Source organism: Mustelus asterias, chromosome X (genome assembly GCF_964213995.1).
Source record: "Mustelus asterias chromosome X, sMusAst1.hap1.1, whole genome shotgun sequence".
Taxonomy (NCBI): domain Eukaryota; kingdom Metazoa; phylum Chordata; class Chondrichthyes; order Carcharhiniformes; family Triakidae; genus Mustelus; species Mustelus asterias.
Window position 1 is genome coordinate 14,176,545 of NC_135834.1, and position 17,000 is coordinate 14,193,544.

Below are 17,000 nucleotides of genomic sequence, written 5' to 3' on the forward strand. Positions count from 1 at the left end.
AGTCAATAAACGTAACATTAATGTTAACGTACAATTTTCTGCTCTCCTTGGAAAATAGGTTATTCCTTGTTGGCTTATTGAAGTTTATCTTTGGCTTGAGTACCAAATTCTATGGATCATTTCCAGTTCGACACCAGACCACTTCTTTAAAACTTAATGTTTTGATTTGATTTATTATTGTCACATGTATTGGTATACAGTGAAAAATATTGTTTCTTGCGCACTATACAGACAAAGCATACCGTATACATAGAGAAGGAAAGGACAGAGTGCAGAATGTAGTGTTACAGTTTTGCTTCTTTCTGACTAATATCTAATGTAGTGTAACTGTTAACACACCTGAGGCTCTAGATCGCCTGATGGCTCAGTAGGTTAGTACATTTCAATTGTGGTAATGACCCATACACACACATTTGATTCTTGGTCTGTGCCGAAGTACCTGATCTTAGCCAGTATGATGCTAAATGGTGCAGATAGTCTAATATTCAAGCTAATCAGCATTGGAGGGAGGGAAGAAATCTTGTCTTGGCTCTGCCTTCCCAAGTTGAATAGCCTGCTCAAAGCAGGCTATTTAAAGAACCATAAGAAGTAGGAGCAGACAGTTTAGCCCATTGAGCCTGCTCCGCCATTTAATATGATCATGGCTGATCTCATTGGCCTGAACTCCACTAACCTGCTCATTCACCATCGCCCTTCAAACCCTTACTAATTAAAAATCTGTCCACCTTCCTTAAATTTACTAAATGTCACGGCATCCACCATGCTCTGGGATAGTAAATTTGTTTGGCTCATCAATAAAGAATAAAGGTGTCTTGGACAGGTTAGCCTAAGGCTACCTGTGCCTGTGGAATTGCATCTCTCCATGGGTGGTCTCCTTCCAAAGAGGAGGGGAGAAAATTTGGACTGGATTAAAATGTGTAGTTTATGAAGCAGGCAACAGATAGGTTTAATTGGAGTACAATGGTAGGAGTCTCCCTGTTTAAAATCACCCATCAAACCATTTTTAATTTTAGATGCACAAGGTTTCTGAGTGTAATTGAAAGAGTTCAGGTGGAACGTGCATAATGGAATTTCAAAATACTGTGAATGATGCAATAAAGCACTTCATTTTCAGCTGATAGGTGGAATTATAATTTTGTTTCCCAATCTAATCCTATATTGCTGTTACTCAACCCTCAAGTCATTCTACTTGTATATCTGGAGCACATTGGATAGCAGAGTTATACCACATAAAAATGTAAATTCACATAAATATAATTCTTAAAATGTGTATATGTAAATATTAAAAGCACATTTAACATCAGTGGGATTAACATTTAGCCAAAGAGTCGCTTGTAGGTTTCTATTGCAATTAGGGTAATTGTTAATCAAGAGTCTAGAGAAGTTTCCAAGACCAGAATTCATAAGTGCACTTCTGAATCATGGGGACAAAAGCTGTATTACTACTGCAAAGATTACTGGTCTTGATACTGATGAGGAAAATTACTGAAGAGGCTTCATCTGGTGCACGAGAAAAGTTTAATAGACATAATAGCACTGCATGTGTTAAAGTGAAATGATCTATGCTTGCTTTGAGATTACACATGGAATGTTACTTGTCAAGTTGCAATTATTGCTTTCAAAATGCTGTTAACTTTTATTCCCTCCTCCCTTCCCGATTAATAGTAATACAGCTCTTGTCCCCATGATTCAGAAGTGCATTTATGAATTCTAGCCTCGGAAAAGTCTCTAGACTATTGATTAACAATTAGCCCAATTGCAATAGAAAACAGCACATTATGTAACTGAATACTTTTAGACTAATATTTGTCTGTGAACATTACAATATTTCTTTACAAATTAAGTAAGCAAACTCTTTAATCTTGGCACTAAACATGTTACAGAATTTAGATAATGCAGTTACAACACAAAACTATTTTTCTAATGCATTACCTGCAGCAGAATTAGTCTTTTGCGGTTTTAAAACAGTTTAAATAAGATCTACCCAATTGTCTTTCTCTCATGGAACCTCCAATTTTTGAAAATAAATGTTTTTCAATTGTGTAATTTATAATCCATTTTAAGAAGTTGACTACAAATAAGAACAGTAAGGATATCAAATTCAGCGCAGAAAATGAACATTTAATTAATCAAGCACTTATTCATTGGTGGTAGCATACTGATTTATTTGATCAATAATCAGGATCAGTGTTCCACTGACTAAAGACTAAACCAATCAAATTCTATCTTTATCATGTGGAATTACAGGAATTTAGTGATGTAATGTGATCCCCAAAACAAGACCGAATCAAATTCTGTCCAGATTATGGGATCATGGGACTTGTTTTGGGGTTCTTATTTTGTGATTTAATCCATTTTCTGTGAAAACCATAAATCAGTGGCTTCATGATGCTGTTAAGCAAATGACAAACCATTCAATGACCACCACCAAAAATGACCATTTTTAACACTGCAGTATAGTAATACATAAGCTGATGAACCTTTATAATCAAATGGAGTGCTCCTTCCTCACTTGCCATCTTCCTTTTGTAGTATTGGATCCCCAAATCCTGGCTCTGATGCACCTGATGAATGTTGTTGTTCTCGGATTTTATAACTCCAGAATTGCTCTTCATTTTCCATGAGTTGTCTCAATTTTTCCATGCCCCCCCCCCCCCCCCCCCAAAAGAGACTCATGATTCTAGTTCATTTAGCAATAATTTTTTGGGGGGAAATTGACTAAGGGACAACACCAAGGAGTCTTTGCACCTCCTTTTTGACTGGGCATGACATGTCTTCAAAGACTGATACTTTCAGGTTATCAAATCCTAGCTTGCATCAGGTTCCACTTGCCCATCACCCATGTGCCCACTGACCTACATTGGTTCCTGGTCCGCCAATGCCAAGTTAAAGTTCTCATTCTTGTTATCAAATCCCTCTCTGGCCTCACTCCTCCTGTAACCTCCTACAGCCTTGATATTTGAACTCGTCCCAATTCTAGCCTCTTGCACATCCCTGATTTTCTTTGTGCCAGCATTGGTGACTGTGCCTTCAATAGCCTCGGCCCAAACCACTTGAATACACTTCCTAAACCCCTCAACCTCTCTCCTCACTCCTTAAAACCTTAATCTTTGGCCTCGACTGCCCTGATTATCTCCTTATCTGGCTCAGTGTTAAATCTTGTTTGCGCTCAAGGTATTGTATAAATGCCACTTGTAGTTATGTTGTCATCGAAAGTCAAATCAGTGATTCAAAATACACATTTGTCTTTTTAAATCTGATATCTATCATCATGTTTCTGTTTGACATCATAAATTGTTGTGCCACTTGTTGATGTCTCGTTCTTTCATTGTTTCTTTCACTCTTAGGGAATTGTTCTGATATGCTTGTTTAACATGTGAATGTATAATATACAGTCTACTCTTAGTTACTTAATTAGAAGTACCTGTTAATCTACATCTGTTCAAAAGTGTTTGTTTTAATTAGTATTTTATTTGAATTACTGCATAATTGTTCTTGCACAAACATTTGAATGACTTGAGGTTGACAGGAGTAGACAACCACTAGCTGAAGTAATCCTAATGTACGCTAAGATTCTGTAACTTCAATGTACGTAACTTTTTTTTTGTTCAGTTGCTAGAAATTTGAAGATGCAACTAACTTGTTAAAATGGCTTGCATTAACAAACTGTACCTTTAATTCTCTACTGAGTTGGCAGTTTGAAATGTTGCCTTTTACTGTTCAGGGCTTTGGGGTCCACCTCTCTCAGCTTGAGGATAACAAAGTGAGCTGGTTACATGAATTAATCCATTTTCCTTTGCAGAATTTTGAAATAATTCATTAACAAATTGCAGATCATTGTCTGACACTGTCTATGTTGCATACATCCTCTTCAGTGATTGACTGCAAAGCATCATGGCAGAAGCAGTCTGTTCACTTCAATCAACCTTGAGTAATAATCAATGACGAGGAATATCTTGCCTTTTAAAATCAAATAAATCAATTCCCCGGTTGTTCTTTTTGCTCTTAGCTGTTAACTGCACACTTAAGGCAATTAGAAATAATTTATTCTATAGAACGAATAATGCCTAGCCACCAGACTGATTACTAGGCTCTCGCTCAACACTTTGTTATCCCTAAGTGACCTTGGTGAAGTCTTTGAAAAATATCAAATGGAAGTGTTCTCGGGATGACTCTTCTTTCATTAGAAACTAGATAATCATCAATGATTGTGTTTTCTCTATTCTAAGCACTGGATTGTTAGTATATTCAGGCCATCCCCTTTCAGACAGTATTTTCTTATCTGGACACATTTGTCGTCATGCTGCTGTGCTTTTTTTACCTACTGCTGCTACTTTGTAGTAGCCGAAAGGTGTTGAGTGAAAGATGAATGCGCTTCCACCTCCTCAATGAAATGCAAATCCTGTAGACTTCTTTGAATGAACACTGTTATGGTGTCATATCTCATTCATAATCCGAACTGCTGGATTCTAGATGGAATCTTCGCAATCTCTTTTGTGTTGAGAAGAGTGACTCGTGGTTTATGGTCTGTTTCAGTTTTGAACTGCAGTCCCATCGTGTCGTCTGAGAATTTCTTGAACACTCATGTTGCTGCCAATGCTTCCTTCTCAATTGTAGCATATCCTTTTTCTGGGTCTGAGAGTGACCTTGAGGCATAGTAAACTGCTCTCCGTTGACCGTCTCTCTGTACTTAAAGTAATACTGCACCCAGACCTGTAGATGCTGCAGTTGGTCGTTCGGGATCGTATTGTGTAAAAGTTTCAGAGGAAATTAAAAGATTTTTGATTCCCCCCCCCCAGTATTTTGCTGGCTGGTCCACATTCCTGTGTTGATTTGGTCTCAACAGCTGTTCAAAGGCTCATTGATCTCTGCAAAATTTGGTGGCAACCTGTCTACTTGGTTGACCATCCCAAGTTATCTCTGAAACTCAGTAATGCTCTTTGATCACCGTTGTTATTTTGGAGGCTTGTACAGTCGACCCACAAAGAACAATGTGACCTAGAAATTTCATCATGGGTTTGATGAATTCACGTTTTTCTTAGGTCTGCATCCTGAGAGACTTTCAGGACTGTTCTAACTCTATGGTCATGCTCTTCTCTTGTGGAGCCCTTTGCAAGTATGTTGTCTGTATGGCATATTACTCCTCCTAGGTCTTCTAGGACTTTGAGTCATTGTTCTTTGGAAAATGTCAGGAGCGGACACAATTCTGAATGGTAATCTTTTGAAGCAGGAACGATGTTATAAAAGAAGTCAACAATCTGCTAAATCTACAGTTTGCATCCAATTTGATGAATAGGGTACTCTTGGCCAGTTTGGCAAGACTCATCCACTGAGACCATCGGGTGGATCTCGCATACCACTGATTTGTTTCATTGAATTAAATCCATGCAGATTATAATTGATCCATTTGGCTTTGGAACTGACCATTCTTGAACATCACTTTGTTGGCATTGTGGCTGATATAACTCCTTGCTGTTGCATCTTCTCAATTTCACCCATGACTTTGTCCAAGAGTGGGTAGGGACTTTCCTCTGTGAAACGGCAAATTGGTTTAGCATCAGCTCTTAAGGTCTTCAGTTTGCCGCAGACGATAAATAATCTTGGAAATTTATTCCTGAATGTGCTACTATAATTCTAATCAGCAACTTCATTAACTTGAAAGATTAGCTTCAATTTTAAGCATGCCTTCCTGCTTAACAGAAGATTCTGGATGACAAATTTTCAATGATTTCTGTATCTTTGTACTTTAATTTTGCTATGTGTTGGCCTATGACTTTCAGTGGCATCCCACCTAGATCCTCTAACTTAATAGCTGTCGTGTAATAAGATTAAGCCATTATACTTTGTCACAAAAGATAGAAACTCCAGTCCCTGTGTCTAATTTAAACTCTTGTGGAGTGTCCATCCACTTAAAATGTAGAATAGAATAGAATAGAATCCCTACAGTGCAGAAAGAGGCCATTTGGCCCATCGAGCCTGCACCGACCACAATCCCACCCAGGCCCTACCCCCATAATCCCTACATATTTACCCACTAGTCCCTCTAACCTACGCATCTCAGGACACTAAGGGGCAATTTTAGCACGGCCAATCAACCTAACCCGCACATCTTTGGACTGTGGGAAGAAACCGGAGCACCCGGAGGAAACCCACGCAGACACGAGGTGAATGTGCAAACTCCACACAGACAGTGACCCAAGCCAGAAATCGAACCCAGGTCCCTGGAGCTGTGAAGGAGCAGTGCTAACCACTGTGCTACTGTGCCGCCCACATATTCTGAAATGGCTGAGCAAGCTTCTCAGTTCAAGGGCAATTAGGGATGGGCAATAAATGCTGGCCCAGCCAGCGATGCCCACATACCAAGAATGAAAACAAATACCTCTATCCATCTGCTCCCCTTCCCTATCTCGCCTTCCTCCTCAATCTTCTCTATTTCTCTCCCTCTTCCCCAATTCTCTCACTCCTATCTTCTCATTTTCCAGCAATTGGCAAAAATTCACCATTCATTATTCACTGAGATAGAGGATAGTGCTTCCTTTCTTTCTTCTTTCCAGAACTTCAGCAGAAAAAGTCCTGGTTGACTCCCTAGTGCAGTACGGAGGGGTGGAAGAGATTACAGAGATAGGAAGGGGACGGGGCATGGAGGGATTTGAAAACAAGCTCAAAAACCTCACTAAAACTAACACCGAGCTTTCCTGGGAAGAATGGGTTATTCCTCAAGTTTTATTCCTGACAGATTGTTAGAGCTGTGTCTCAACAATAGAACTTTCATGAGTGAATGAAAGCAGAATGGTTAATCAGCAGTACTGATTGGAGACAATTCCTTAAGATGTCCATTCCAGCTGATACCAGGGAATTTACCACCTTTCACAGCTTCAGGAACCCAGACACAAAGACAACACTGACACCTGCAACTTGAACTCATCACCACTTTAAATCAAATCAGACTTTCATGCTGCCAGTTTACAGGGGGAAAGCATTCTGTGCACAGCCTCGGGATTTAATCCATTAGAAACTGAATCTAATACAACAGGAATATTATGTTATTGTCAGCTGTGGCTTCGTTAGCACTCACATTCGTCACTGAGTCAGAAAGTTATGGGTTCAAGTCTCACTCCAGAGACCTGAGCAATGAGCCTGACACTTTGGTGCAGTACTGAGGGAGTACTGCACTGTCAGAGGTACAATATTTCAGATGAGTTAAACCAAGGCCCCATCTGCCCTCTCAGGTGAATATAAAAGATTCCATGACTCTGCATTGCATAAAAACAGGGGAGTTATCTCTGATGTCTTGGTCAATATGGATCCTGCAAACAAACTATCTGGTCATTATCACATTGCTGTTTATGGGAGCTTGCTGTGCAACAATTGGCTGTCATGTTTCCTCCATTACAACACTTGTCACACTTCAAAAAGCACATCATTGGCTGCAAAGTGCTTTCAGATGCCTTGTGTTTGTGAAAGATCATATTTAAATACAAGTCTTTCTTTCTCAGGGAAATGTTCTGCTTCCTGTGAACTGGAAATTCTAAACCCATTGATGGAGAAAGTTTACCAGCCCACAGTGACAAATACTCCAGTGTTTATTTTCCATTTCATTTACTTCCCCTAGGAAAGTTACTTCCTGTGGTTCTTCCACTTCATGCATGTGGTGTGGCTTGGAATATTTTTCCTCCTTTTTGCAGGTTTTTATTATTTTAGACCAGCAAAAGGTTTTAAAATGTCCCATTTTTCCATACTTGTGGTTCTCTGCTCTCTGTTGGGCATTCTTCCCGCTTTTGCAGTCTTTTTCTCACCAAATCAAGAGCATTTAAAGATGGAAGTTGGCGTGCTTTTGCCCATTTTCACAGGCTTCTGCTCTGGTGCACTTTCCCTCTTGTTAAATTGTGTCCTTTCTGTAATTTTTTTTTTGCAAAAACACTGAAATATGAATCAAATGCTTGCAGGACTTTGACTCCCTACCTCACTTATGTTATCAATAGTTCCAGCCGTATACAGTAATAATCATTTTGTATTTTGTGCAAACCAGAAGCAATTCTATATCTGAAAAACCTCTCCAGTTATCCCAGTGCTGAGCCAGTTGTTTCGGTGCTCTGGGAGTGTGAATGCCATGCTTGTACCGAGCTCTGGAATAGTTGCTGCTTCACTGGAGTTGCTTCTTGATTCTGGTCTGTGCTCACTGCTGTCTTAGCTTGCACCTGCTGCACCCATGAGGGTCCTCAACTTTTTAGTGACTTTTGAATTTGTTATGTTCATTCTTCAAATGATCTGTTGATTTGCCAGGTCTGTAGCTGCCTCTTGGAATTTTTTTTCTGGGTTTTTCTTTTACTCACTGTCCACTACCATCTTGTTTTGTTGTGTGTTTGGGGTTCTTAGGGGTATGCCTATTCTCCCAAAGTAAGCTGCTCGACTAATTTGTTAAAACATTACTCTTTATTTACAGTTACTATATACATATTGGAACCTCTGCTCTTTTCAGATGTTACTTAATCATGTAGTATATTGTCGTGACATTATTTCATGTGCTTCTGATAACCCTTTCCACAAATGATATTTGATCTTGTGTCCAATGCTGGCAGTACATTGATCTTTCAAATTACTTCTGGTCTTGATCACCCTGTAATTTTTATCTTCATTTAGGTCCATCAGATATGATGTTTACATATACTCCTGTTTCTAATAAAGTAGTATCAAAGTTAATATCGAAGTTCTCAGCCGAGGGCTTAATTTCTAACCCAACACCAAAAACACTGCAAACTGCCGGCTCTAATATAAAGCGCATAACTGTGCAGCCCCCACACTGTCATCGATTTTGAGCTATTGCATCCATGTAAAACTCTGCAAGCTCTTTTTTTACATCATTCGTTTGGCTTCTGCCTGTTCCATAGTTTGCAACATCTTAGTATTTTTCACATTTTATGCATACATCACCCTTTAGTGATTCTGTTTTTTTCAAAAAGGTTTGGTTTTGTCGTCTTAATTCAGTTAACATATTGTTAACATACTGACCAGTGGCTGCACTGTGATTTTCAGTGGCTCCTATTTTATGCATAAGCGTTTTGGTTCAAGTTTCAGATTTATACAAGATTCTTTTAGTTGAAGTTGAAAATACCCTGAATAGTCTTCAATAGAATCATAGAAACCCTAGTGCAGAAGGAGGCCATTGGGCCCATCGAGCCTGCACCGACCACAATCCCACCCAGGCCCTACCCCCTTATCCCTACATATTTACCCACTAATCCCTCTAACCTACGCATCTCAGGACACTAAGGGGCAATTTTAGCATGGCCAATCGACCTAACCCCCACACTTTTTGGACTGTGGGAGGAAACCGGAGCACCTGGAGGAAACCCACGCAGACACCAAGAGAATGTGCAAACTCCACACAGACAGTGACTCAAGCCGGGAATCGAACCCAGGTCCCTGGAGCTGTGAAGCAGCAATGCTAGCCACTGTGCTACCATGCCGCCCAATATTTGGAAAATTGGCCGGAAACAACACCAAGGACAAACAATCTCACCATCTTCAAAGGTCTGTCGCAAAATAAGTAATTAAACATACTATAGGCCTCCAGCATTTTTAAACAATTCCGACCAGCACATTGCAATGGGAAAACAATCCTATTCAAATAGATCAACAATATTCCAAAATATTTGGAAAGTTAAATTAGTCCCAACGATTGCTACTCCATTGTTACAATTCCTAGTCAGTTTACTTTTAGTAATGATTTAATTTCATTCCTGACTTTGGCTATTTCTTCCTGTTGCATAGTTTGTTTTTTAAAAACTCTAACGTTTTTAGGGCTCGTTGTAAATTGTAATACATGAAAAACATTAATTTTCAGTTTTTTTCAGCAGGTCAATTAATGCGTGTTAACCTTTGTTGTACACCGGTTGTTTGTGCCGGTAAGCGGCACAGCTTTTAAACAGGCAGTATGGGGATCTCTGAGCTGTACCTCAGTTAAACTTCCCTTCGAAATGATTGCAGTGAATCGAAAACGTACCTGTGTAAATTTCTCAATTTAATTTGCAGGTTTTTTTGCAGATCAGGTCCACTTCCAGCCGATTTTTAAAAATATGATGTTTACGAAATTAATCTACCATATTTAGATTTTTTTTTACAATTTGCTTCCATGGAGTTATTTTCCTTTCAATTGTTGAGTTACGGTGCATTATTATATTTTCGTTTTATAGTACAGTTTGACAGGACAGTTTGACATCGATCGCTGATGTGGTGGGTGCTATGATTTTAATTGCCCTGCTTGATGTGTCCTGGTGTTCCTTTGTGTTTGTGTTCATGAGGGATCACGGGCGCCATTTTAAAATCGGCTTTCCAGCCTCGCCGACAAAATGGCGCCAGGCAGCCTGTGAAATGACTGTCGGTTAGAATCGCCAATTGGAGGTTCGTCTTCCCCGGAAATTCCCGCCCAGGTCCGCGCTTTTACCTCAGTTATTTCATTGTCGCTTTCGAGCTAGAGGTGTCGGGGTGAGATGCTGGAGGTTTTTGTTTGGCCCTTGGCGCTGTTTCCGGTTAATTGTAGTTTGGAAACTTGGTTACTGCTCCTCACCCCCCCCGCCACCTTCAGATTATGCGTTCGTCCAACTGTAAATTACTGACGACGGAGATTTTACTGTGTTATGAGAATCGGGAGTAGTCGGCAAAGGTACTTGAAAAAGAAAATTGGCCGGAAACAGCGCCAAGGACAAACCATCTCACCATCTTCAAAGGTCCGTCGCAAAATAAGTAACTAAACATACTATAGACCTCCAGCATTATTTAAACAATTCCGACCAGCACATTGCAATGGGAAAACAATCCTATTCAAATAGATCAACAAATGATAACCGACCACCGATGAAAGGAACCGACTACCGAAATTCTGAAATCTTGATCTATAAAAGCTCCATTACAATCTGATTTAACAATGAATGCATCTGATGGCAAGCTGAAATCAGTTCACAATGCAGATATGAACTAGGTTGTTGCAGATTAGCTATCTTGAAAATGTGTATTTTTAGAACGTGTTAGCTTCCTGTTAAGATTTATTAGAAATTTAGTTAAGCGATCAATTACAAGATTGGTTCCAAAGAGCACAAATGTATTAAAATCTCAAGTTAAAATGCTATACTTGTTAGCAGGATTGGGCAGTGTGCTTGGAGTTATGTTGGTTCACGTAAAGCAAAAAAAAAGTAATGTTAGTGTAATTGAGTCATATGGATGAGAGGATTCCTCGTTACAAACTGAGCCGATAAGGGTGACATTAAAGATGTTCAGCACTCCTGGGCTAGATAGTACAGAAAACAGGGTTTCCCAGTATCTAGTTCTTATCCACTTAGCCCTTTCAGAAGTGGATGTACAATTTGATGAGGGGTTTGGACTTGGCTGTAGTCTCCAGGTGGCATCCTGCCCAATATGCCACTAATGTTGTTAGTGTTGTGCTCCTCCTGCCATCTTTGATTTGTTTTCTTCTTGGAAATTTGCTGTGTTCACCCTACCTTAAATGTGAATCCTCGTGTAAGTTGCCATTTATCACCCAGACATTGATTTTATTATAAAATTATGGAAGTTGACTAACTAACTATTAAATGACCTGTTGGCTTTAAAGTTTTTACCTGATCTTTTTTCTGGAGAGAATGCAAGAAGAATGTCAATGTTAAGAATTCAGGCTGCCGTAGATACCGTTTCTGGTTAAGCGGTGCCTGTCACTTCTGAAAGTAGTCCAAACACCTTGCATTTATGGACATTGACTCCAGCTACCCTTTATTTAACTTGATTTTGATTTGATTTAATTCGATTTATTATTGTCACGTATTAGTATACAGTGAAAAATATTGTTTCTTGCACGCTATACAGACAAAGTATACATTGAGAAGGAAAGGAGAGGGTGCAGAATGTAATGTTACAGTCATAGCTAGGTGTAGAGAAAGATCAACTTAATGTGAGGTAGTTCAATTCAAAAGTCTGACGGCAGCAAGGAAGAAGTTGTTCTTGAGTCAGTTGGTACATGTCCTCGGACTTTTTTATCTTTTTCCTGATGGGAAAAGTTGGAAGAGAGCATGTCCGGGGTACATGGGGCCCTTAGTTGGCTGCTTTTCCGAGGCAGCAGGAAGTGTAGACGGTGTCAATAGGTGGGAGGCTGTTTTGAGTGATGGACTGGGCTTCATTCACGACCCTTTGTAGTTTCTTGTATGCTGGGGACCTGGGAATATATCCATGAAACTTAGTAACCTAGACTAGCTCTCCCATGTCTTAGCATGTACTCCTTCAGTTTCTCTGAAAACGGGCTGAGTTAACACTGAGGTGAAGTAGTTTTTTATTTCATTTGTCGACTGCTTTATTCCAGTGTGATGAAATGCACAGAATAAAGAGTCTAATCGGAATAGCCTATTTCAATTTGTAGAACTTATATTTGCATAGCGTTACAGACTGAAAGAACATTATTCCACTTTGCCAGGTCACTTTGCTTAACCTCTCTCCACAGTCACGCAGCTTTAAAGTAGGGTCCTCCTCCTGGAATCTCTTGTCTGTTTAAACTTCCTGCAATACTTTCTTGCCTGATTGCCACTCTGTCTTGTGTTCTGAATTTTAATAGCTTTACACTTGAAATTGTTCTTTTTTGTAGCATTTTAAAGGTCCTCAGATCATCTGAGCACAGTCTGATTCGAACATTGTTGTGGCATGTATGATTTTTGCACTGTCCATTTGATATTTGGAGAAAGATCAGAGAAGCAATTATTGATTTTTTTTTTACATGCATGCAGAAAGAGCAGTTTGAGCCAAATAACACAAATTGATGTAGAGTTTCCACCACTCTGAGATGAATTAAGAGAAGCACACAAGCATATTGGCTTGCATTGTTTTCTTTCTTTCTTTGTCTAATGGTTGATGGTACCAAGGCAATTTTCCAAATATATGAATTGATAGCATTCCATTTTATAGGATGGATGGTGATTTTTCCATAACTCTGATCTTGTTCGATGTTGACAAGAGTTTGGCCCAGCCAAACCTAATTTCCCCTTCCAAACCTAATAGTTACCTTACTCTCTGAGAATTCTGTTGCCATCTTACTCTACTGCCTTTGAGCGATCTTGCTCACATTGATGATTTAATGAATTGGTAAACTTCTTGGCTTGAACAATAATTATTTTATGGAAAAACTTGCACTCACGCTCTTCAAATTGTACATGTGTATCAACGAGTTTCTGACCCAGGGCAAAAGGCCATTTGTTGTGCCTTCCTATGGTCAAGATTAGCAAAAACCAGGATCTAATCTGAGATCTTCCTTGCCTCTGTATGGCTCAAAATTTACTTATGTGCCATTTGGATGGCTTAAATAGTGTTATGAACTTGCAGTCTTTAATTTTTTGAAAATGTACTGTTTTCAGGCCACTGAATTTTTTAAAATTCTAATGATTGGGAGCAGCATCCAGTGCTCAGATTATCAATTCCTCCTCCTTTATCAAACCTTCGGAAGATAGATCATTTGTTAATATACAAGCAGAAATTGCTGGAAATACTTAGCAAACCAGGCAGTATCTGCAAAGATAAACTATGTTAGATTTCAGATTTCCAGTATTTTTCCTTTTGGTTATTTATTGAAAATCATAGTGTTGAGTGCAGAATGGATAATTACAGTTCCTAGTGTCTGCACCAGGTGTTCCACTAGCTATTTTATAGCCATCTACTAGCCATACTTCCAGACCATGGACACTTCTGTGCTATAAGCATGCATGCATTAACCAGGTATAATTCAGAAACTCGACTAGTTGATGTGAGGTGCATTTCAAATCTCATTCCTGAGATTAAATGAGAATGTGCTAACCTACTGTTCTGCTGATCCTTGACACAGCTTTGAATGGGGGCAGGATTTTGTCCTTGGAGGAAATACAAAGAAGGGCAACTAAATTGGGTGTGTTAAGATCTTAAGAAATGAATGTTAATAGGGATGTTTGTACTGCATTAGAAAAAGGTGGTTTTGAGTTATTGAGGCATTTGAGATTTTAATTGCTGTTTCCTACTTTACAACAATGACTACATTTCAAAAGTACTTCCTTTGCTGTTGAGAGCTTGGGTTGCCCTGAGGTCATGAAAGGTGATACATAAATGAAAATTTGCTTGAAAGAAATTGAATCCCAAAATAGTTGGTGCTCGCTGAGTATAAGGAAATATGGATGCACGCTGTGATCAGGAAGGAGGTGAATATGTATTTTGGATGCAACTTTGTGCAAATGTGAGGTAGTTAAATGTGGATTAACCTATCAAACATAATGGAGCCAGTAGAGTTTTGCTTGAGATTTCAGTCACAACATCGATACATTTTTTGAAAGACTTGAGTTATTAGATTTGTGGTCTTGGGGAATTAACTGGATGGATAGCAATATTGTTTTCTAGTCCTGTTTGGAGTACAATGTTCCAAAAGCCTTTAGGACATGTCTGAGGGGGGTGGGGAGGGGAGAGTAATGTATCAAGGATAATTTAAGGTTCAGTAAATCACTTTAACCTTTATTTGGGTTCCTGACAAGACAGAAAATTGACACATTAGTTTTGGTGTAACAAATTAAGAGGATTTATTAAGTAATAAAGCAATACTTAACCATGTGCTAGTTTACAAGTCGCAAATGGCCTTTACTTTCTGCAGCAGCTTGAACACAGGTCAACATTAGTTTTGGTCTGGTCTGACTTTCTACTTTCTTTTCTTCTCTTTGTACTATTTGTTTTTTGAACCCGTACTTCTGTGTGCTGGACCCTTTTGGAGAGCCCTCTCGAGCTCTGGTATCCAGGACCATAATAAAAGAAACATACTGTGGATGATGGAAATCTGGAATAAAAACAAAGTGCAGAAAAAACTCAGCCGGATTGGCAGCATCTGTGGAGAGAGGAACAGAATTAACTTTTAAGTTGAATATAACTTTTTTGGAAATAAGTCATATTTGACTTCTTGTTAATTCTGTTCCCCTCTCCACAAATGATGCCAGACCTGCTGAGTTTCTCCAACCATGTTTGATAAAAGCAATTAACTTGCACCATTCACATGATTGATATTCCATTCACATTTGCAGCAATATACTAACTATATTCTATTCACATTTGGATCAATGAACCATTGATGTACAAGAAACAAGAGTCCAAGGCATACAGATGTTTGGAGTCTAAATTGTTTTTTAACTGTTCCCAAAGGTGTTGCCATTCAGAAGTATGCTGACAGAATAACCATTTAACTGTCTTCCTGACTCTTGTCACGAGACTATACACTTCAGATAAAATTTTATTTCTATTCCGTCTTACCGAATTGCTCTAACATTCTATAAATGTCTATATGCAATCACTGATGTATAACTTAATTATGCAGAGTTATTCACATACCAGTAGTTAACTCTTTGCTTATCAAAAGCTCACACAACAGTTTATAAGGTACAGTCCCTAAAGTTCAGGGCAGGAGGGAAAATATAATTCACGTTTCTCAAAATAACCATGGTCTCCTGGAACAAGGGAGAAACTTGGAGTTTTCCTTGAAATTGGCCACAAGTTTTTCTATTTTTGTGTGTTTCTCAGGAGTTAGCGTTGCAATGATTGGGAAAGATTGTGCACCATTTAAAGGTTAGGGATGAGTATAGATGTGCCTTTCCTAGTTTTGTGAATGACTTGAAACAGGAGGTGAAGGTTAATTTAAACAACTGCACAGTAATGTTTGTGAATTGAAAGTGATCACAGAATTGTCAAATTGAAGTGAAATACTAATTGGAAATGATAAATTGTCCACACCTGAGTATTCTGCATACTCTTTTTGTACTCTTACTGTACTCTTACTCATACTCTTACTGTACTCTTTTTGAGGCCATAGTTTGTACCTTTCAAGTCGTCCTGTTCATTTCACTACCATTTTTGTATAGCTAATAAGAGGACTTGCACTGCCCTGTGAAGGCTAAGCAAGAAAGAAAATCAATGAACGCTACATGCCAGTTGGGAGGCCTTGGAATAAGTTGACTGCCAGCTCTGACTGATATTGCATATGGCCCGACGACACTTAAGGAATTAGATTTAAATAAAGACACACAACTTTGTTAATTATAGCAAACACTGAAAATGGTTAATCAAATGTTGATTTTGTTTTAAAAAATAGTAATGGTAGACATCACAGTGCTGTCAATGGCAGCAAGAGGAACACAGATTGCAACATCTCTCCCTTAAATTGGACGGCCAAAAGTTAGGTTATTAAAATAAGATTGTGTTTCCATTTTCATATTTAAAATAGCGGGAACATTTGATTTACTAAATATTCATTTTTTAAAAGTCAGTACACCCTCTATCCAGACACAATCGAAACCCTTGTTCAGGCATCAGACCTTTGACAAAAATAAATAATTCTAATTGCAAAAGTATTTAATGTATTGTGTGCTGCGTTTCCTAAAATGAAAAAAATCACATTTTAAATCCAAATGAGTGCTTTCCATTTGGCAGATAATGTTTGCCATTTACCTAGTGGCTTTTCCCCTTATTGTCCAAGACGCTTGTGTTGCGCCTTTTTCAGTTGGAGTCCTTCTTGACTGGGAGGACCGAGTTTGAAGCTCTTTGTCGTGAAGTTACCCTTGACTGGGAGGACCTGTGTTGAGCCTCTTTGTGTCGGAGCTTGTGAGGGAAGGAGCTGTGCTGTGCTGTATAGGTAAACCCATCCCTGGTTTGTGAGTTTTAATACATGTTACAGTTTCGGATTCATTGAGATGATTCCAATATTTGACTTGTGTACACGCTGTATGGAGAAGATTCATGTTTGTTGGCGGGTCGGGGTCATTTTTATTTGTAGCAGGAAGTCGAGGCCTAAAGGCGCCATTACAGCCTGAAACCCAGCGAGCGCGTTTGAGAGACCCCGGTTCAAGGGCTGTAATTTGGAGGGGCTGGGGTTGCCCAGTCACTTTGTCGAATGATTTTGGTAAAGGTAGATTTAAGACATAAGTATCCGTCGAATAAAATGCGTCAGTTGGTGCGTGGCACGCAGGATAAAA

At 39.1% G+C, this 17,000-nt stretch overlaps 2 protein-coding genes across 12 annotated transcripts in view; both read left to right on the forward strand.

The window, feature by feature from the left end:
* Window positions 1-17,000, forward strand: part of LOC144481960 (zinc finger CCCH domain-containing protein 10-like) — a 133,016-nt gene that overhangs the window by 62,551 nt on the left and 53,465 nt on the right. Inside the window, exon 1 of one of the 4 annotated variants that reach the window (XR_013495813.1) lies at window positions 10,452-10,727. The exons of the other annotated variants lie outside the window; for them this stretch is intronic. The gene's annotated coding sequence lies outside the window, so the exon portion shown is untranslated. Of the gene's footprint in view, window positions 1-10,451; window positions 10,728-17,000 lie in introns of those variants that run through there. 4 annotated transcript variants of the gene reach the window in all.
* Window positions 1-17,000, forward strand: part of LOC144481963 (zinc finger CCCH domain-containing protein 10-like) — a 78,216-nt gene that overhangs the window by 23,663 nt on the left and 37,553 nt on the right. For 2 of the 8 annotated variants that reach the window (XM_078201161.1, XM_078201169.1), the window contains exon 1: window positions 13,507-16,675. The exons of 4 other annotated variants lie outside the window; for them this stretch is intronic. The gene's annotated coding sequence lies outside the window, so the exon portion shown is untranslated. Of the gene's footprint in view, window positions 1-13,506; window positions 16,680-17,000 lie in introns of those variants that run through there. 2 more of the 8 variants (XM_078201163.1, XM_078201164.1) reach the window with 2 other exon arrangements.